The 21,254-nt window shown below is 46.2% G+C and overlaps 1 protein-coding gene across 3 annotated transcripts in view; it reads left to right on the top strand.

Moving 5' to 3' along the window:
* sema3b (sema domain, immunoglobulin domain (Ig), short basic domain, secreted, (semaphorin) 3B) overlaps positions 1 to 21,254 on the top strand; it is a 376,487-nt gene that overhangs the window by 148,683 nt on the left and 206,550 nt on the right. The window contains exon 1 of one of the 3 annotated variants that reach the window (XM_052017530.1): positions 2,757 to 3,025. The exons of 1 other annotated variant lie outside the window; for it this stretch is intronic. The gene's annotated coding sequence lies outside the window, so the exon portion shown is untranslated. Of the gene's footprint in view, positions 1 to 2,756; positions 3,026 to 3,448; positions 3,588 to 21,254 lie in introns of those variants that run through there. One more of the 3 variants, XM_052017534.1, reaches the window with a different exon arrangement.

Raw genomic sequence — 21,254 nt, 5'->3', positions numbered from 1 at the left:
GCCCATCACTCACACCTTCCTTCCTCTGGTTCCCCACCTCCTTTCCTTTATTCCATGGTCCACTGTCCTCTCCAATCAGATCCCATCTTCTTCAGCCCTTTGCCTCTTCCACCTCTCACCTCCGAGCTTCTCACATCATTCCCGCTTCTCTCCCCCACCCCCCCACCTACCTACCTACCCCTCCCTCACCTGGACTCACCTATCACCTGCTAGCTTGTCCTCCTCCCCCTCCTCCCCACCCTTTTATTCTGGCTTCTGCCCTCCTTCTTCCCAGTCCTGATGAAGGGTCTCGACCTAAAACGTCGACTGTTCATTTCCCTCCATAGATGCTGCTTGAGCTGCTGAGTTCCTCCAGCATTTTTGATAAGATTGAAACACACAGTGAAATGCATCTTTTGCGTAGAGTTTTCTGGGGGCAGCCCGCAAGTGTTGCCACGCTTCTGGTGCCAACATAGCATGCCCACAACTTCCTAACCCGTACGCCTTTGGAGTGTGGGAGCTCCCAGAGGGAACCAACGCAGACACGGGGAGAACATACAAACTCCTTACAGACAGTGGCCGGAATTGAACCTGGGTCGCTGCTGCTGTAATAGCGTTACACTAACCACTACACTACCACGCCTGCTACACTACCATCCCATTTTGTGTATGTTGTTCCTCATTAAATGTCGTTTGATTATGCTTCTGTGGAATACTTCTGTGAAATGTGAGGGCAGGCATGGTAGTGTAGCAGTTAGCGTAATGCTATTACAGTGCCAGTGATCCGGGTTCAATTCCGGCCGCTGTCTGTAAGGAGTTTGTACGTTCTCCTCGTGTCTGCGTGGGTTTCCTCCAGGTGCTCTCGTTTCCTCCCACATTCCAAAGACGTACACGTTAGGAAGTTGTGGGCATGCTATGTTGGTGCCGGAAGCGTGGTGACACTTGCAGGCTGCCCCTAGAACACTACGCAAAAGATGCATTTCACTGTGTGTTTTGATGTACATGTGACTAATAAAGATATCTTATCTTACTTCCCAACATTGTGTTATGTTGAAGGTGCTAGATAAATTCATGTGGTTGTTGATTCATCGACAAAGTTGAGAACCTGAAGTGCAAGACTCTCGGAGGCCTTGATCCTGTAACCTCGTGTGAATAGGGCGAGTGATCAGGGATAGAGAGAGCATAATATTGATCAACATAATGTTTGGGACAATGGGATCCCAAGCCCAGACTTTGCAATGCAGACAGTCTTTTTCCCAGGGAAAGGGAACCAAAAACTAGAGGGCACAGGTTAAAGGTGAGAGGGGAAAGATTTAAAAAGGACCCGAGGGGCAACTCCTTCACATGGAGGGTGGTGCATACGTGGAACGAGCTGCCAGAGGATGTAGTTGAGGTGGATCCAACGTTTAAAAGATGTTTGGATAAGTACACGGACAGGTAAGGTTTTGAGGGTCAAACGCAGGCAAATGGGACAAGCTTGGTCAGCATGCATGAGTTGGGCTGAAGGGCCTGTTTCCACACTGTATTACTCTGTGACATCCCACATCAGAGGTAGGGTCAGTGACCCAAGAGTCTCGGTCAGTATATGCAGGGGAATAGATTGAGTGGGTGTGGATGGAGAATGGATGTGGTCAGTATATGAAGAATGACCGGACATCGCAGCCAGTGGTTAGAACAATCCAGCTGATGAAGTGACCACGGGGTGGAGAATGGGCCGAATTTAGGGGCTGGATCAGCCTATCAGGATCTGCCATTGGGGAGTGACCACTGCAGTGGCTGGGCCAGAGAGTCAGTGGGAGGTGCTTTGACTGACCAGAGGAAGGGTCAGTGGGTGGGGGGGGGGGGGGGGGCGGGGTTCAGACTGACCAGAAGGTCGGGGGTGGGGGGTGGTGATCAGACTGACCAGAGGAAGGGTCGGGGTGGGGGGTTGATCAGACTGACTAGAGGGTCAGGGGTGGGGGGGGGGATCAGACTGACTAGAGGAAGGGTCAGTGGGTGGGAGTGGGAGGTGATCAAACTGACCAGAGGAAGGGTCGGGGGTGGGTGGGGGGGGGGGGTGATCAGTGACCAGAGGAAGGGTCGGGGGTGGGTGAGGGGGGGGGGTGATCAGTGACCAGAGGAAGGGTCGGGGGTGGGGGGTGATCAGACTGACCAGAGGAAGGGTTGGAGGTGGTGGTGGTGGGGGGGGGGTGATCAGTGACCAGAGGAAGGGTCGGGGGTGGGTGGTGATCAGACTGACCAGAGGAAAGGTCAGTGGGTTGGGGGGGGGGGTGATCAGACTGACCAGAGGAAAGGTCAGTGGGTTGGGGGGGGGGGTGATCAGACTGACCAGAGGAAAGGTCAGTGGGTTGGGGGGGGGGGGTGATCAGACTGACCAGAGGAAGGTTAGGTAGTAGGAGGTGGTCTCACTGAGTAGGGAGGGTGCCTACGAGCCGGGCAGCTGGTGATATTCTTATTTTCCGGACAGGTATCACAGGTATCTGTGTGTATCCGGGGAGCACAGACCCAGAACAAAAAGAAACCGGTGATTGGCCTGACGCAGAACACAGAAATCCTAATTAGTTTGTTCACCAGAGCCGGTGGTACATCCAAGGGGTTAAAGAATGAGGCCATTTCTCTCTCCGTTTACACATATTTACCCTCTGCTAATCTCCAGTGACGGCAGGTGATTTCAAAGTTCAACAGTCATGAGGCAGAGATTGCTTCTCCCTGGGCCATCCCCTCCCTGAGGCACTCCTACATCTTTCTGTGTGTGTTTCTTTAATCTCTTAATGACTCTGCCTCTGACCCAAGACTCAGGATTTGGCAGCTTTGAAGCTGGTTGCAACAACCAGAGACGGCAGTGGATTCTACGCTCGCCGGCGTGTGTGTGTGTGTGTGTGTGTGCGCGTCTCTTTTTGTTTGGGCTCTCGCAATAAGACAAGTTGAATCCCTTCCCCCTCCAGCCCACACAGAGTAGAGATTCACCTCTTCTCCCGCGCTAAGTGACGATACGACCTTGCTCGGAGGCGAGTGAGCTGGAGGTATTGATGGGTCTCTCTGCACAGTTAAGTGAATATTATTGTCGTTTTGTTTCCCGTGTTTATCCTTGTGTCACGCTGTATCTTGACAGTGTTGAGGACATATTTACATTTTGCAAGTTTGTGTATCTGAGCCTGCTCCTGTGCAGAAACCCTACTGTCTCCATACAGTTAGAAGTTTTTCAAAAGAACTGGAAACAATTGGAAAGTTTTGTTGCAGCTACTTTGGAGAACTGCAGCATTTAGTGTGCGCCAGAGAGAGAGAGGATCTCTCGGTTGGAGGTGCTCGGTGTAATTTGCACCGTGGTTTTACTGGGGCTGTCGCTGGAGATCTAATCCTTCCTCGCATTGAGTGCAGGGCGAAAAAAAAAGTGCATACACCTCTGTGGAGCGTCCTATCGAGTCTCCGCAGGTAAACTACGTGCTACAGGGCTGGCCCCCGTTGGAGACCAGCTTGTACGGGGAAGAGTCACTGGTCGGGGCTCTGCATCTCTTCCTGACACCGTAGTGGATGAAGGCTAGCTGGACGGTGGCTACCTTGAGCAGGCGCCTTATGGGTTGAATGCATTTTCACCTGTGGAGTTTCAGGTACAGGAAAGGGTTAATGTGCGACTGAAAATCTAAAACTGCAGGGGTGTCTTACGAGTGCAGGTCCTTGGTCTCTTTACTGAATGCGCTTGTGAAACGCTGGGCCAGTTTAAAGTTAGAGGCGTTGGTGAGAACGATCAATTGATCAGTTCCTTATTGCTTAGTAAGAGTATACCTGTTTGCAGAGTACATTATTTTTCCGCAGGCGATCCCAGAATCTTACCTCAGCTGGATGGAGGTTAATTAATTTGCTTCCTTGCTTTGTCTCCTTACTTGTGGCCTCCAGAACAAGGCAATTTAAAAAAAAGTTGTATTTGCATAGCGCCTGGCACACCTCGCGAGGCGCCGGAGCAGTGAAGCACTAATGTGGGAAAGGTAGCCGGCAGTGTGCACACGGCGAGATCCCACAGGCAGAGGAAGGTCAGGCCATCTGATTTTGGAGATCCAGGCACATTCCTGGGATGAGAGGATTGTCCTGTCACCAATGGCTAAAAAGGAAAGTTACTCTATCTTTTTTGGAGTTAAGAAATGAAGGGTAATGTTATTGAATAGTATATGGTCCAAGGAAGGCATAACAGGGGAGGTGTTGAGATGTTACCACTAGTGGGAAAGTTTCAAACAAAGGTCTGAGTTTCAAACAGCATCCCACTTGGGAGGCTGCTCCAGAAGGTTAAGTCGCTTGGCATTCAGAATGAAGTAGTCAATTGGATTCAACATTGGCTTAGCGGGAGAAGCCAGAGAGTGGTAGTAGATGGTTGTCTCTGACTGGAGGCCTGTGCCTAGTGGTGTGCTGCAGGGATCGGTGCTGGGTCCATTGTTGTTTATCATCTATATTAATGATTTAGATGATACCAAGATTGGGGGTGAGCGGACAGCGAGGAAGGCTATCAAAGCTTGCGAAGTGATCTTGACCAGCTGGGAAAATAGGCTGAAAAATGGCAGATGGAATTTAATGCAGACCAGGTGTGAGGTGATGCAATTTGGGAGGACAAACCAGGGTAAGACTTACACAGTGAATGGTAGGGCACGGAGATGTGCGGTAGGACAAAGGGAGCTGGGAATACAGATCCATAGTTCCTTGAAAGTGGCGTCACAGGTAGATAGGGTCGTAAAAAGGCTCTTTGGCCTTCATAAATCAGGGCACTGAGTACAGGAGTTGGGATATTATGTTGAAGTTGTATAAGATGTTAGTGAGGTCGAATTTGGAGTATTGTGTGCAGTTCTGGTCACCTACATACGGGAAGGAGATCAAGAAGCTTAAAAGAGTGCAGGGAAAATTTACAAGGATGTTGCTGGGACTTGAGGACCTGAGTTATAGGGAAAAGTTGAATAGTTTAGGTCTTTATTCTCTGGACAGTAGCAGGATGAGGGGAGATCTTATGAGGGGTATAGACAGGGTGAATGCATGCAGGCTTTTTCCCCTCAGGTTGGGTGAGACGAGAACTAGAGAACATAGGTTTAGGATGAAAGGTGAAATATTTAAGGGTAATCTGAGGGGGAACTACTTCACACAGGGTGGAATGAGCTGCCAGCGGAAGTGGTGGATGCGGGTTCAATTATAACATTCAAAAGATGTTTGGATAGGTACATGCAGACAAGTGTGAGGTGTTGCATTTTGGAAGGACAAATCAAGGTAGGACATACACAGTAAATGGTAGGGCACTGAGGAGTGCGGAGGAACAAAGGGATCTGGGAGTTCAGATACATAATTCCCTGAAAGTGGCATCACAGGTAGACAGGGTTGCAAAGAAGGCTTTTGGCATCCTGGCATTCTTAAATCAAAGTATTGAATATAGGAGTTGGGATGTTATGGTGAGGTTGTATGAGACATTGGTGAGGCCAAATTTGGAGTATTGCATGCAGTTCTGGTCACCTAACTATAGGAAGGATATCAGTAAGATTGAAAGAGTGCAGAGGAGATTTACTAGAATGTTGCCGGGTCTTCAGGAGTTGAGTTACAGGGAAAGATTGAACAGGTTAGGACTTTATTCCTTGGAGCGCAGAAGAATGAGGGGAGATTTGATAGAGGTTTACAAAATTATGAGGGGTATCGACAAGAGTTAATGCGAGTAGGCTCTTTCCACCTAGATTAGGAGAGATAAGTATGAGAGGACATGGCTTTAGGGTGAAAGGGGAAAAGTTTAGGGGGAACATTGGGGGAATTTCTTCACTCAGAGTGGTGGGAGTATGGAACGGGCTGCCATCTGATGTAGTAAATGCGGGCTCACTCTTGAGTTTTAGGAATAAATTGGATAGATACATGGACGGGAGAGGTCTGGAGGGTTATGGACTGGGTAAATGGGACTAGCGGAATACCGTTTCGGCACAGACTAGGAGGGCTGAATGCCCTGTTTTCTGTGCTGTAGTGTTCTATGGTTCTACATGGATGGGAGGGGTTTGGAGGGATATGCTCCGGGTGAAGATAGATGGGACTAGGCAGAAGATCAGGTCAGCATGGACTGGATGGGCCGAAGGGCCTGTTCCGCTGGTGTAGTGCTCTGACTGTATGGCTTAATTACAAGATAATGAGCAGTCACTTAAAACTGGGATGCGTAGAAGTTGCTTCTTCCAGAGGGTGGTGAATCTTTAATTCTCTACCTCCAGAGGCTTACAGAGGCCAGATCAATGGGAGTATTTAATCTGAATCAGATTTATTATCACTGACATATGACGTGAAATGTGTTGTTTTCTAGCAGCAGTACAGTGCAAAGGCATAAAAATCTATCAATTACGGAAATAAATAGTGCAAAACAAAAAGGAATAATGACGTAGTGTTCATGGACCATTCAGAAATCTGATGGCGGAGGGGAAGAAGCTGTTCCTGAATCTTTGAGTGTGGGTCTTCAGGCTCCTGTATCTCCTCCCTGATGGTAGTAACGAGAAGAGGGCATGTCCTGGATGATGAGGGTCCTGAATGACAGATGCCCTCTTCTTGAGGCACCAAAGAGGAGGTAGGTAAACTAATGAAAGATCGGGGAATGGATGCAGAAGAGGAGTTGAGGACTGGAGCAGATCAGCTGTCATTGTGTGGCTGGTGAGACCCGCTGGAGAAACCAGGTGGCCTACCCCTGTTCCTACTGTCTTGTGATGTTGGTTGGCCAGGGTGCTGTGGTAACCCCTGTCCCACCACCACCTGTGTCCACCTGGTGGGTAGGTTGTAGGTTTACCATCTCGTGCAAAAGGCAGCTCCTGCAACTGTGTAGCACGCCATCAGTTCTGCATCTCATCTAAGCCTCCATGTTCAATTCCTCAAGTCCCAGGAAGGTGGATAAGGGAATGTGATAGGAGTTCAATCCACGTCTTTTGAATCGGAGGCAAAAGCATTAATAACCGTGTCCCAGTGGCTGCTGGGGAAGTGTATTGTTCTGGATGCTGAAAGGTACCACTGTTGACAGTGCTCTTCACCCCTCAGCCCAGTAGTCGTTCCATCCAGTGCTCCTCCTGCACTAATTGGGTCTCCTGTCCAGTTTTCCTTTTTGCTTATTGGTCCACGTGCTCTCTCATTAAGAACCAACAGAACTCTACCAAGAGCCATACACTGCTCCTGCCTAGCAAGTAATTAGGAGAGCTAACACAAAGTTATTATTCATCGCTAGGGGAATTGAATATAAATTTAGGCAGGTTCTGGTTCAGTCACAGATGGCATTGGTAAGACCATATCTGGAGTACTGTGTACACCGTTTGTCTCTTTATTTCAGAAGGATGTGAACGTATTGGAAGGAGTTCAGAGAAGGTTTACGAAATTAATGAATTAAAAAAGAGATTGCAGATGCTGGAATCTGGAGCAAGGGTCAGAACTCTGGAATCAGAATCAGGTTTATTGTCACTCACATGTGTCGTGAAATTTGTTGTTTTGCAGCAGCAGTACAGTGCGGCGGGTCAGACAGCATCTGTGGTGGCAAGAAGGTGTATGTTGACATTTCGGGTCCTGATGCAGAGCCTTGACCCGAAACGTTGACCTTTGCCGCTAGAGATACTGCTTGATCTGCTGATTTCTTCCAGCAATGTGTTTTCTTTCTTTCCAGATACTGGAATGGACAGGTTGTCTTATAAGGAGAGGTTGATCGAGTTAGGCTTGTATCTGCTGGGGTTTAGAAGAGCCTGTGGTGACTTGATTGAAACATGAAAGGGGTCTCAACAGGGTGGAAGTGGAGAGGATGTTTTCTCTTGTAGAAGAATCCACAACTAAGGGTCGTTGTTTAAAGAAATCAGGTGTTGCCCCTTTCAGACAGATGAGTCAAATTTTTTCTGTGAGGGTGAGAGTCTTTGGGATTCTCGACCTCAAAACAATCTTCGAATATTTTCAAGGCAGCAGTGGACGGATTTGTGATAAGTAAAGAGTTGAAGGATTCTCTGGGTGGGTGGGAATGTGGAGTTGAGTTTGGAATAAGATCGGCCGTGATCCTATTGAATGGATTGGAGGGTGGCAAATGTTGTCCCCTTATTCAAAAAAGGTAGTAGGGATAGTCCAGGGAATTACAGACCAGTGAGCCTTACGTCTGTGGTGGGTACGCTGTTGGAAAGGTTTCTAAGAGATAGGATCTATGAGCATTTAGAGAATCATGGACTGATTAGGGACAGCCAGCATGGCTTCGTGAAGGGAAGATCATGTCTCACAAGCCTGATAGGGTTCTTTGAGGAGGTGACCAGGAAGATTGATGAGGGTAGTGTAGTAGATGTGGTCTACATGGATTTTAGTAAGGCATTTGACAAGGTTCCACATGGTAGGCTTCTTCAGAAGGTCAGAGGGCATGGGATCCAGGGGAACTTGACCACGTGGATTCAGAATTGGCTTGCCTGTAGAAAGCAGAGGGTTGTGGTGGAGGGAGTGCATTCGGATTGGAGGGCTGTGACTGGTGGTGTCCCACAAGGATTGGTTCTGGGACCTCTACTATTCATCATATTTATTAATGACTTGGATGAGGGGGGTGGAAGGGTGGGTTAACAAGTTTGCAGACGACACAAAGGTCGGTGGTGTTGTGGATGGTGTGGAGGGCTGTCGGAGCTTGCAGAGGGACACTGATAGGATGCAGAGCTGGGCTGAGAAGTGGCAGATGGAGTTCAATCCGGAGAAGTATGAGGTGGTACACTTTGAAAGGACAAACTCCAAGGTGGAGTACAAGGTTAATGGCAGGATTCTGGGTAGTGTGGAGGAGCAGAGGGATCTGGGGGTTCATATCCACAGATCCCTTAAAGTTGCCCCACAGGTGGATAGGGTAATTAAGAAAGCTTATGGGATGTTGGCTTTCATAAGTCATGGGATCGAGTTTAAGAGCCGCGAGGTAATGATGCAGCTTTACAAAACTCTGGTTAGACCACACTTAGAGCACTGTGTCCAGTTCTGGTCGCCTCATTATAGGAAGGATGTGGAGGTGTTGGAGAGGGTGCAGAGGAGATTTACCAGGATGCTGCCTGGATTGGAGAGTATGGATTATGAGGAGAGACTAGGGGAACTAGGGCTTTACTTTTTGGAGAGAAGGAGGATGAGAGGAGACTTGATGGAGGTATACAAAATATTAAGAGGAATAGATAGAGTGGACAGCCAGCGCCTCTTTCCCAGGGCACCAATGCTCAATACAAGAGGGCATGGCTTTAAAGTAATGGGTGGGAAGTTCAAGGGAGATATCAGAGGAAGGTTTTTCACCTAGAGAGTGGTTGGGGCATGGAATGTGCTGCCTGGGGTAGTGGTGGAGGCAGATACATTGGTCAAGTTCAAGAGATTGTTAGATAAACATATGGAGGAATTTACAATAGGGGGATATGTGGGAGGAAGGGGTTAGATAGACTTAGGCGAGGTTTAAAGGTCGGCACAACATGGTGGGCCGAAGGGCCTGTATTGTGCTGTTTTTTTTAAGGTTTCTATGGTTCTAATGGTAGAGCAGGGTTGACAAGCCAAGTGGCTTGCCCCTTCTCCTAGTTCATATGTTCTGTCTTGTAACCCTTTGTGTGAAAGGTATAGTGGTGGTATGGCATTTAAATTACTGGACACGTAATCTAGAGGCATTGACTAACAATCCATGGACCTGAGATCGAATCCTACCATGACATCTCTGGAATATAAAGTTAATTGTGAATCATGAATTAGTCATTAGTAAATAATTACAGCATGGTCATTTTAAAAAATAAAATAATTTATCACACTAATGCCCTGTCTCCCAGGAAATAAATCTGCTGTCCCTATTGTGTCGGGTCTCCTTGTGGTTCCAGGTCCCTTAACTTTCAATGGTCCCATAGTTCTGGATGTAGTTTACTGTTAATAAGTATTCTCTGAAATGTTCCAGTGAGCTACTTGATTCAAAGGGAATCAGGAACGGGGAATGAATACTGGATTTTCCAGTGACATTCAGACCCTGAAAAGTGAATGAAAAAGATGGTTTGTCTACTAGTATCTGTGGATGATGGTATCTCTGTGTTAATTTGTTTGTGTGTGTTCCATCACCAATATTATTTGCCCAATCAAATCATCTCCCATTCCCTAATATTGTACCTTTTATATAGTTTGTGTATTGAATTCTAATTTTAAATACAACCTTGACGATCCTTTATATATTAAGGACTTCTCCACTCCCCTCCTTTAATTCTTATGATTTATTTTCCCTTAGGACTCTACTTCACACTACAGAGAAAGAAGGCCATGTATCTCTGTCCTGGCTGATTGTAGTTCTGGGATAGTCCACTAGATAGTGCTCAAGAGCTAGTAAATAGTTCTCTCTGTTCCCACCTGCTGCCCCCCTCCCTTTTTAAGGTCAATGGCTTCTTGGATAGGGTGGTAGGGCAGTAGGTGATTGCCTGATCCTTGGGGAATGCATCCCAATTCTTGCTGGTGCCCACTCTCTGGGCTCCCTGTGACAAGAAGCTGTGAAACTGGGTTGGATCTCTTGTCTTAGACCTGTGCCAATAATTCCATTCAAAGAGATAGACAAAAGTGTAACTTCCCCAGTAGTTCCCTGTGATATAGAAGGACACTGTTTGTCCCATTGTGCTGGCTCAATCCCATTCCCCAACCAACTTTTCCCTGTAACCTTTCCCCACATTCCCATCATCTCCCTCCAGATTACTTCAGTCAGTGCACTGGAGGTCACAGGAAGGTGGGTGTCCCATTTTGCATTACCATAGTTCAGCGATTGGGGTTCGATTCCCGTCACTGTCTGTAAGGAGTTTGTACGTTCTCCCGTGTCTGCGTGGGTTTCCTCCGGGTGCTCTGGTTTCCTCCCACATTGCAAAGACGTACGGGTAGGTTAATTTGGGTTTAAAATGGGAGGCGCGGACTCATTGGGCTGAAAGGGCCTGTTACCACGCTGTAAATAAAATTTAAAAAAATTTAAATTTAAAAGAACTCCATAGAAAACGCTAGGCTCACTCTGCAGGTTGCTATATTGTTGGAAGAGGGAGTTTTTGGATGTCCTGTCTACTCCCTCATGTGGACAATCTATAGGAATGAAGTTATTAAACTGGAAAGGGTTCAAAAAGATTTACAAGGATGTTGCCAGGACTTGAGGGACTGAGTTATAGGGAGAGGTGGACAGTCTAAGACTTTTTATCCTTAGCGTATTTTAGACCGAGGGCTGATCTTTTCGAGGTGTATCAAATCATAATGGGCGTAGATAGGGTGAATGCACACAGTGTTTTTCCTAGGGTTGGGGAATCAAGAACTAGAGGGCATAGTTTTATGGTGGGGGGGGGGGAGACTTAATAGGAACTTGAGGGGCAACTTATTTTGCACAGAGGGTGGTATGTACGTGGAATGAGTTTCCATAGGAAGAGGTTGAGGCGGGTACAATAACAACATTTAAAAGGTACTTGGACAGGTACATGGATAGGAAAGGTTTGGAGGGATATGGGCCAAACGTGGGAAAATGGGACTAGATTAGATGGCCATCTTGGTCAGCACGGACGAGTTGGGCTGAAGGGCATAAACTTTATGACTCTATCTCTTGGTGTATTTGGAGAAGAAGAAGGGAGTTCCCACAGTGTCCATATCATTATCACAGAAACAAATTTTCTGGTCATTATGGGAGCTTGCTGTGCATAGATTAACTGCTGCATTTCCTATATTGTTAATAGTGACTCATTTTCAAGAATACTTCATTGGCCATGAAGTATTTTGGGAAGCTCTGAAAGGGATGTAGAAGGAGCTATATAAATGCAAGTCATGCACTGAAGGGGGCCATTCAGCCCACTGGCTGTTTGACAGTTTGTTCCAATCGGTACCACTCCCGTGCTCAAAATGTGTCCCATTTCTCGTCGGGCTCCAATTCCCTTTGGAGAATTGTTATCAACTTTGCTTCCACCAGCTGATGGACTCCTGATCACAGCGGGCTGTTGTACAGACACAGCTCTCCCTTCTGGTTCCCTTGCTGATCCTGTGAAGTCTGTGCCTCCTGGTTATTGACCAGTCTGCCGTTGGAAACTGTTTCCCTTTAGTCTCACAAAGTTGTTCATGTGCTTGTCATGTGCTGATTACTGTTTGTGTGAAAAGTTTCCAACTATCAGTTTTAACCTCACTTTTCCCTCAGGGCCCTGGTTGTTACGTAGTACAGTGAGTGGCAATTATTAACTTGTTAACGGAAGCAGTTGAGTTTGGCATGCTGTTGAACTGTAGGGGCATCGTATTTGGAGCCAACCTTTCATACCCAGGTGTATGAAACTGCACCGATGAGGTTAATTTTGCTCTGGGACAAGACACTTATTATTAGCCTTGTTGACAAGGATTTAACTACCACCCAGATCTCCTGCAGTCACAGTGTAGGCAGCCGTACACCTTCTTGACTCTGGCAGGTTCATCATTTATCTGGCTGTCACCCCGATGACAAGATGACAAGCCAATGTTAGAATCGCATTAACTAGTGCCAGGTAGAACTAACTGGATGGGTCCCTGTTTGTCTGCAGAAGTGTTGATTACATAACCCCCTTAAATCAAGCTTGTTACACACTACTGTGGTTTGCCAAAAAAACATAAAACAGCAGTGATTTTCTCTTTTAGAAAGGGAACTTGAGGAAAATGCAAAATAACTACTCTGGGAAACAAGCCAGGTAATTAGTACGCAAATGGGCATTTTGTGCCCGGTGATTATAGTTCCAAGCTCAGTTGTACAGTCAAATCTTTCAGAGCATCGCTGAGGCAATGTGGAAAGTTGATTGTTCTTTTGCAGTTTTCCTCCTCCCCAGTATTAGGGCTCATGCTAATGAGGACTGCAGCAGTTCAAGAAACTCTGACTCTATGACTGTAGGTGGCTCATCACCAATTTCTTTAAGGGCAATTGGGGATGGGGAATAAATACTGTTCTTGCCAGCAGTGTCCAGATCCTGAAAATTAATATGTATATAAAACTTTTAAACTTTGCAAAATATATTTAGAGTAGATGTCATAGAATCATACAGCATGGAAACAGGCCCTTCGGTCTAACTGATCCATGCCAACCAAGACTCCCATCTAAGCTAGTCCCATTTGCCCGTGTTTGGCCCATATCCCTCTAAACCGATCCTATCCATGTACTTGTCCAATTCGGTATGTCCCTTTTGACACTCACCAACTTTTATCGATGCACCATAGAAAGCATCCTATCTGGATGCATCACGGCTTGGTAGGGCAACTGTTCTGCCCAGGACCGCAAGAAACTGCAGAGAGTTGTGGACACAGCCCAGCGCGTCAAGGAAACCAGCCTCCCCTCTACGGACTCTACCTCTCGCTGCCTTGGTGAAGCAGCCAGCGTAATCAAAGACCCCACCCACCCGTGTCATTCTCTCTTCTCTCCTCTCCCATCAGGCAGAAGATACAGGAGCCTGAGGGCACGTACCACCAGGCTCAAGGACAGCTTCTATCCCACTGTAGTAAGACTATTGAACAGATCCCTTAGACGATGAGATGGACTCTTGACCTCACAATCTACCTTGTTGTGACCTTGCAGCTTATTGCACTGCATGTCCTCTGTAGCTGTGACACTTTACTCTGTACTGTTATTGTTTTTACCTGTACTATCTCAATGCACTCTGTACTAACTCAATGTAACTGCACTGTGTAATGAATTGACCTGTACAATCGGTATGCAAGACAAGTTTTTCACTGTACCTCGGTACGAGTGACAATAATAAACCAATATTAATGTACCTGTCTCAACCACTTCCTCTGGCAGCTCATTCCATATACCGACCACCCTCTGGGTGAAAAAGTTGCCCCTCAGGTTACTATTAAATCTCTCCCCTTGGGGAATCAAGCCCTCTAGTTCTTGATTCCCCAGCCCTGGGAATAAGACTGTGTGCATTGACCTTATCTATGCCCCTCATGATTTTACAGTGAAGTTTGAGAAAGTGCCCTCTGAGCAAATTCAATAAGAACATCAGGAATTTGCATTTATATAGAATCTTTGAGCTGGCAAAATTCTCCGAGGAACCAAATTTGTCAGCAGTGACATAAAAGGATATTAGGGAAGGTGACAAAAAGCATGGGCAAAGAGGGAGGATTTTACAGAACGTCATTAAGAAGGAAAGAGAGGTTTAGAAGGGAATTCTAGAACTGCAGCTCAGCTCATTGGAGGCATGGCTGCCAAGGGATAAGATAAAGTAAGATATCTTTATTGGTCACATGTACATCGAAACACACAGTGAAATACATTTTTTGCGTAGAGTGTTCTGGGGGCGGCCCAAAAGTGTTGCCATCCTTTCAGCGCCAACACAGCATGCCCACAACTTCCTAACCCATATGTCTTTGGAATGTGGGAGGAAACCGGAGTACCCGGAGGAAACCCATGCAGACACTAGGAGAACATACAAATTCCTTATAGACAGCTGCCGGAATTGAACTGCAATAGCGTTGCGCTAACCGCTACACTACTATGTCTGCCCTATGGTTAAACTTGGGGATAAGCAAAAGTCCGGAATTGGAGGAGCACAGAGATCTCGGAGGGTGGAAGGAGGTTACAGGCGCAGGGAGGTGCAAGGCCCTGGAGGGATCTGAGCCGAGGCTGAGAATTAAAAAATTGAGGTATTAACCTACTGGGAGCAAGTGTAGGTCGGAGAACACAGGGGCGATAGGCCAATGGGATTTGCTGCAAGTTAGAACAAGGAGAGCAGAAATTTCCATGTTGACGGAGAACAGATTGAGGGAGGCCTGCCAAGAGTATGCAAGTATTCCTTGAATTACAGATGTTCCATTTATAATTTTTACTCTAACTCCAATGATTCTTTAGTGTCCTCGATTTATGTATGTCCTTCCTGCTGAGGCTAATAACATGCCATTCTGCACCTGTACAAAATACATTTCTTTGAGCTTTTTGGAGGAATTAAATATTTACTTTACAAAACACAAGTTGAGGGATACCTGTCTTCAAGTCTGGAGTTAGCAACAGCCGTTATAACTCCTTTTAAGTGTCCCTTTGTGACAGGAACACATTATTAGCTTCTAATCTGCCCAGTTTAATCAACCACTGTCCTGCTGAATGCATTGATACAACAGCATTGATAATAAAAGCCATCGACCTCCGTGTTGGTGCAGAGCAGACCCAGACACGAGCATGCAAACACTCGGTGGTGGAGAACTTCACGAACCATATGCCTGAAGTCACTTCTTCCTTCTGTTTACCAGGCTGGTTTTGAATGATTTATTTTCTGAAAGGCATCCATCTAATTTGCATTTGAATGATTCCAAACTACTTCCACCATCAACCTAGGGAGCCTGTTTTGCAAATTGAATGCTTGCTCACTTAACTATGGAGGTAGTTTTAACCCTGTCCACCAGATGGGAAACAGACAGGGATTTGGTGCAATGCTGATTTTACTGCCTGTGTGATTTACCTCTCCAGTGAAGTCCTTAAAGTGTAACGTTGGTTAGAATGTGGAGCCTGCGTCTTGGGCTTTATGCCTGGGGTGAATCCGGTTAAAGTTCCCCTCCGCAGTTGTTACAACTTAATAGTTTTTGAGTTTACCCCTGCTACAAGTTGTATGATTCAACTACTGGTTGAAACTCTCTACCAATGTTCCATGGTTCGGTATGTTTTGAATCTGTAGTACACATCCGTACTAATTAACTAATTCTAACTAAGATCTGACAAAGATCGGCAGCTAATTGACCTACCAGTGCAACTTTTGCGATCTGTGCCAACACTGTTTCCGATTTACATAAACGTCAGGTTACAGAACAGTTCTTGGACCCCTTCGTGTGACCCAGAAGGGTCTGTACTTAAAAAGAATGGTTCTCCTGCTCTGAGGAAGATGATCGGAACAACTTCTGTGGTCTGGCATCAGTCGAGTCCCAAGGGTGCTGGATGACAAAGTTTCAACCTGTGTTCTGAACAACATGGTCTAGTTTGAGAGTCCCTGAAGCAGTGATCAATTTATTTCCCCCACCATTTTTCCTGAGGAAGCTCTTCTATCTTTTATTTGTGCTTCTAGAATGCAGCCCATATCAATTCCATTTTCATATCCATTGATGGATTTGGGTGTCGCTGCCATTTCTCTCGTATTGTCCACGAGGAGGTTGTGGTGAACCACTCTGGTCCTTCTAGTGAAGATGCTCTCATACTGCTGTGGGGGAGATTACTCCAGAATAGAAACCCAGTGATAATGAAGGAATGGTGATCTACTTTCAAGCCGGGATGTTGGAGGAGATGGTGTTCCAATGTGTCTGCTGCCCTCATCCTGTTGCTTGCTGGAGCTTGTAGGTCTGGGATTGGCTGCTGAACGAGTCCACCACCTCCACCGCTTTAATCGCTCCACTGCTGTGCCTTCAGCCGCCAAGGACGTTCGCTACTGCCTAAAGCTTTGGAAATTTCTTTCCTGCTTGAGCATGTTCCCTAATGTGGGGAGAATAATTTACAAAAACAAGGATTAATATAGGATTAGTGTAAATGGACGGTTGATGGTTGGCAAGGACTTGGTGGGCAGAAGGGCCTCTTCCCGAGTGGTGTGATAATATGATTCTAGCGATAGCGGTGGACGCAGCAGGAAATGGAGGGGTTGGAGTGGGAAGTCAATTGCGCATCAAAGAAATAGGCCCTTTGGCCCACCAAGTCTGTGCTGACCCTGAAGCCCATCTACACTAATCTAGACTATCACTCTGTGACTCTAAAACTTTCACAAGGTTTTGATCATTGGCCCTACATAATAGTTCTCCTGTGAAGTGCACTGGGGCACTCTTTGTTGTGGCAAAGTGCAATATAAATGGAAATTATTATTAGAGGCGTGTAGTATGGAAATAGGTCCTTCTGCTCACCAAGGCTGACAACCGTCAGGCACCTATTTACACTGACCCAATTTTTATTCTCTCCACATCCCATCAACTTCCTTTAGTGGCCAATTAACTTACCAACACGCACACAATTTTGGGATGTGGGAGGAAACCAGAGCACCCAGAGGAAACCCTCACGACCACAGGGAGAACGTGCAAACTCCACACAGGCAGCATCAGGGGTCATGTTTGAATACTGGTCTCTGGAGCTGTGAGGAAGTGGCTCTATAGTTAGACCACTATGCACCCTGTACTTGGAAGAAATTGTTTTTCCAATGTCTTTTCTGGATGAAATAAAATGTGGCAGTGAAGAGGTCATGAGACGTGATGGGGAGGTGAGGATTAGAAAAGATTGATGCTTACAAATAAAAGTGGTTCCAGGGTAAAAATTACACACACTCAGGATAAAAGCCAGCTGGTTATTGCACATATTAAGCTAAATCCTTTAATCATTTAACATAGGTACTTTTCACTGAATCTGTCTCAAAGAATGAGCAAAACTATTTGAATGTTCATACGACATTGGACATCTCTCATATGTACAGATCATGTGAAACTGTGATAATACACACTTAGAAATCAAACAGCACCCCTTCTGTGTTGCATTACAGAGGACTGCAATCTTTACACAAAGATTGGGATTGGCCTGGGTGGGAGAGGATTATGGCTAACTTTGCTGTGTTTATTTACTTGATGATGGGTCTTGAGATTGTTAATGCCTAGGGATGTCTCCCTGCCCTGAGACATCCAATTAAATAGTATGAATCTATTTTTGTTTATAAATACCATGCACTAGTGCTTGATTTATGTTTTGGAGATTTAGATACCACCTTTTCTAGGTCTCATCCAGAAAGAAATAATATTGGTTTATCGCGATCACAGAACCACTTCATGATGCTTCAGGGACTGTTGCTGTGTGCTGCACACGGCAGCCACTCTGAACACAGTAAGACCCCACAAATAGTGTTGAGATGAGTGGATGGTTAATTTGCTTTTGATGCTGGAAAGTGTTGGTCAGGACTATAGAGTATTGTGTGACCTTGCACCTTATTGTCTACCTGCAAAGCATTCCCTGTAGCTGTGACACTTTACTCTGTTATTATTTTTACCCTGTACTACCTCAATTCACTCTGTACTACCTCAATGAACTGTGTAATGAATTGATCTGTATGAATGGTATGCAAGACAAGTTTTTCACTGTACCTCGGTACAAGTGACAATAATAAGCCAATACCAATATAGAGTAATAGAGTTATACAACATGGAAAATGGGCCCTTCGGCCCAACTTGTCCATGTTGACCAAGATCCGTTATGGAGTTAGTCCCATTTGCTTGCATTTGGCCCATATCCCTCTGAATCTTTCCTATCGATGTGCCTGTCCAAATGACTACCTAATTTTTTCAATACTGCTGCGGGACCCTCTTGAACCAGTGTTTAGTGTTTCTGCTGAAGGAATGCAACGCTCCTGTGGCGCTAATCTGGAGGCTGTGGTTATCACTCATAGACCAGGCTGAGAATGGATGTTCATCACAAATAGAAATAGGTGCTTGCATCTGGGTGTCTTTCTGAATGACCCCAGTGAAGTACAGTAAAACTCCAGTAATCTGCTACCCAATGACTCAAATCCTGATGGTTCAGCATCTGGCTCACCAGGTGATGTTCGCTGTGCTCTGTTCGCATTCACTGGGACCCCAGTTCCTGCAATCCCTTCCCACACGGAGCTATGGTTCGTGCACTCCCTTTTAACTTCAGCGGGTTCATGTGTATTATACTTCTGTGCAATGTCTGGGGGGGAGGAAGTGTTGGGGTATTCATTGATTAGATAGATAAGATAAGATCTTTATTAGTCACATGTACTTCAAACCACACAGTGAAATGCATCTTTTGCGTAGAGTGTTCTGGGGGCAGCCCGCAAATGTCGCCACACTTCCGGCGCCAACATAGCATGCCCACAACTTCCTAACCCGTACGTCTTTGGAATGTGGGAGGAAACTGGAGCACCTGGAGGAAACCCACGGAGAACGTACAAACTCCTTACAGACAGTGGCCGGAATTGAACCCAGGTCTCTGGCACTGTAAAGCGTTATGCTAACCGCTACATTACTGTGCCTGCCAATAATATCCAATAGTCTGGAAAAGCTGTTAGTCCAGGACAACCAAAGTCTTGAGCGTGCTGGGTTATTGGAATTTTGGTGTACCTTTGAAATGCAAGGGTTGTGAAGTTGGAGGTGCCATAGCAAGCTCCCACAAACAGCCATTATGGCCAAATGTAATATTTTTTTGATACCTGAGGAATCTGTATTGATCGGTGTACAGTGGGCGGCACGGTAGTGTAGAGGTTAACGTGACACTATTGCAGCGCCGGTGACCTGGGTTCAATTCCTACTGCTGTCTGTATGGAGTTTGTACGTTCTCTCTGTGTGGGTTTCCTCCGGGTTCTCCGGTTTCCTCCCACATTCCAAAGACATACAGGTTAGGAGCTGTGGGCTTGCTACGTTGGTGCCGGAAGCGTGGCAACACTTGCAGGCTGCACCCAGCGCATTCTCAGTCACGCAAAAAAGCACATTTCACTGTGTGTTTCGATATATATGTGACTAATAAATAAATACCTTATCTTATATGCTGTTCTTAAAAATTAGTCCAGGATCTCGTGTGCCCACAGGAGAAAGTTAATGGGGCTTTATTTGCTGATTTATCTGAAAATGACAGCTCTGACATGTAACACTCCTGTAGTAGTGTACTCAAGTGTCAGCCTGGAGTTTTGGATTCTAGTCACTGGAGTGGGACTTGAACTTGGAACCTAAGGCAACAGTTAAAATCCTCAGTGGTGTCATTCACTTTGGCAGTTAATTCACACTGTCTTGTCTCTACTCTGATAAGAACCTAACATGGGGAATTTAATAATACCCCCTCCTCCTGACCTGGGCTGGACATCCCTGTGTTTGACTGCTGGGTGAAGTCCCAACCACGTCTGCTGACTTTTGCCACCAGATCATCACTTACCTCTACCCTGTCTCAGCACAGCTGCTGTTGGAACCTCCAACCACAGAGCCCGGTCACCCAATGGGAGCCCGATGGGACCTGACTAATGTATTGGGTTTGGGTTGGGTGTGGGGGGGGGACGGGGCAGAAAAAGTTATTCTTCTGGGGCTTGGGTCAGGCCAAGCTAACAGAGCAGTCAAGCTCCGATAATCCGGCGTCTTGATTGTTTGGAACTCCTGATAATCCAGCATCCGGCTCATTTATTAGTCCGGAATGTGAGTGGTGGCCCAGACTGCAAGTGGGGTACATGGCCAAGGCTGGGATTTGGATTGTGCTGCCCAGCCGGAGTCGGGGTCAAGGGTCAGAAAACCGGGGGTCAGGAACATGGCTGTGGATGGAGCCAGGGTCTGGAATGCTTGCATATTTTAAGCTCACCAGGAGAATGTACCATTTGCTTAAAAAAATCAGTGAAATAAGTATGTTTAGATATTAATAACATTCATTATTCTGGAAAATCTTCTAATCCGGCACTACCAGAAACCCAAGGGTGCTGGATTATCGGAGTTTTACTGTACTTGTTTAGCGCAGGGTATTCTGTCTCTGTACAGGTGGTCTCTCTTGGGCTGAAAGGTTGTCAAATGAGCTGGTATTTCCAGAAGAGGTACTGCTGGAAGGGGCGGAGAGATCTGAGCGGGTACGACCCGGGATCATGAGGGCTGCGGGAGGGAGAGCCTGCACATTTGACTGGAAGAGGAGAGTGTAAAGAAAGGAACGTACCGAGGGTCTTTGCAAGGGGACAAAGCTCGAACATTCAGGTGTACTCCTGGAGCCGGAAGCGGATGCGTGCTGTCTGTTGAGACAGGATTTTGGACAATACCAGACCGGGGATTATTACATTTATGACAATGATTTAAAAAAAGTATACAATACTAAGGTCTTGGGCTCATCTCAGGTTTGGATTTCTGTGGTCTGGTCAGGTTTTAATTTTGTGTCGAGGCAGGTCACTACTCAGTTTTGTCTTTGTTACTCTAAACTTGACTATTAGATAAGAATTAGGAGCAGATATTGTCACCTGGCCCTTTTGAGCCTGTTCTGCCACTTGCCAAGATCATGGCTGATCTTCAGCCTCGGTGCACAGAACAACAATCATGATTAAACCAACAATTTAGCTTGCTTAATGGTATAAAACATTGCATGTTGTGTCTCTTTGCGTCACTGATTTTCTTTACTTAAATGATGACTAACTTCTCCAGTGGCCTCTTCATCTGGGCCAAAGCTTGGAAATCCTCTTGTTAAAACCCTAACTGCCTAAAACAGTGTTCTGTTTCAACAAAGCTGGCCTAGCAGGCGATGTTTCTATCTTATACATGCCTGTGGCTCATGCAAGACTTTGTGATACTGAGGCCACAAGGGTACTGAGATGAGTTAATGAATTACTTGTCATTTGTGGTAAATTGGTTTA

Source organism: Pristis pectinata, chromosome 6 (genome assembly GCF_009764475.1).
Source record: "Pristis pectinata isolate sPriPec2 chromosome 6, sPriPec2.1.pri, whole genome shotgun sequence".
Classification (NCBI taxonomy): domain Eukaryota; kingdom Metazoa; phylum Chordata; class Chondrichthyes; order Rhinopristiformes; family Pristidae; genus Pristis; species Pristis pectinata.
Note: the sequence above shows the minus strand (reverse complement) of the source record. Positions and strands in the feature narration are given on the sequence as shown.